The sequence below is a fragment of the Rhinopithecus bieti genome, unplaced genomic scaffold, assembly GCF_001698545.2.
Source record: "Rhinopithecus bieti isolate Rb0 unplaced genomic scaffold, ASM169854v2 scaffold_44577, whole genome shotgun sequence".
Taxonomy (NCBI): domain Eukaryota; kingdom Metazoa; phylum Chordata; class Mammalia; order Primates; family Cercopithecidae; genus Rhinopithecus; species Rhinopithecus bieti.
This window is the reverse complement of record NW_016893586.1, coordinates 1-834: the sequence shown is the minus strand read 5'-3', so window position 1 is coordinate 834 and position 834 is coordinate 1. Positions and strand designations below refer to the sequence as shown.

Below are 834 nucleotides of genomic sequence, written 5' to 3'. Positions count from 1 at the left end.
GGGGAAATGCTGGCGCGCGCAGCGCGGGGCACTGGGGCCCTTTTGCTGAGGGGCTCTCTACAGGCTTCTGGTCGCGCTCCGCGCCGTGCCTCCTCTGGATTGCCCCGAAACACCGTGGTACTGTTCGTGCCGCAGCAGGAGGCCTGGGTGGTGGAGCGAATGGGCCGATTCCACCGGATCCTGGAGCCTACAATGTAACTCTGCAAATTGATGGAGTCCTTTACCTGCGCATCATGGACCCTTACAAGGCAAGCTATGGTGTGGAGGACCCTGAGTATGCCGTCACCCAGCTAGCTCAAACAACCATGAGATCAGAGCTTGGCAAACTCTCTCTGGACAAAGTCTTCCGGGAACGGGAGTCCCTGAATGCCAGCATTGTGGATGCCATCAACCAAGCTGCTGACTGCTGGGGTATCCGCTGCCTCCGTTATGAGATCAAGGATATCCATGTGCCACCCCGGGTGAAAGAGTCTATGCAGATGCAGGTGGAGGCAGAGCGGCGGAAACGGGCCACAGTTCTAGAGTCTGAGGGGACCCGAGAGTCGGCCATCAATGTGGCAGAGGGGAAGAAACAGGCCCAGATCCTGGCCTCCGAAGCAGAAAAGGCTGAACAGATAAATCAGGCAGCAGGAGAGGCCAGTGCAGTTCTGGCCAAGGCCAAGGCTAAAGCTGAAGCTATTCGAATCCTGGCTGCAGCTCTGACACAACATAATGGAGATGCAGCAGCTTCACTGACTGTGGCGGAGCAGTATGTCAGCGCGTTCTCCAAACTGGCCAAGGACTCCAACACTATCCTACTGCCCTCCAATCCCGGCGATGTCACCAGCATGGTGG

At 57.6% G+C, this 834-nt stretch overlaps 1 pseudogene across 1 annotated transcript; it reads left to right on the top strand.

Moving 5' to 3' along the window:
• Positions 1-6: 6 nt before the first annotated feature.
• On the top strand, positions 7-830 carry LOC108525944 (stomatin-like protein 2, mitochondrial pseudogene; annotated as a pseudogene). Its single transcript, XR_001884377.1, has one exon. The product of XR_001884377.1 is annotated as a stomatin-like protein 2, mitochondrial pseudogene (transcript).
• Positions 831-834: the final 4 nt, after the last annotated feature.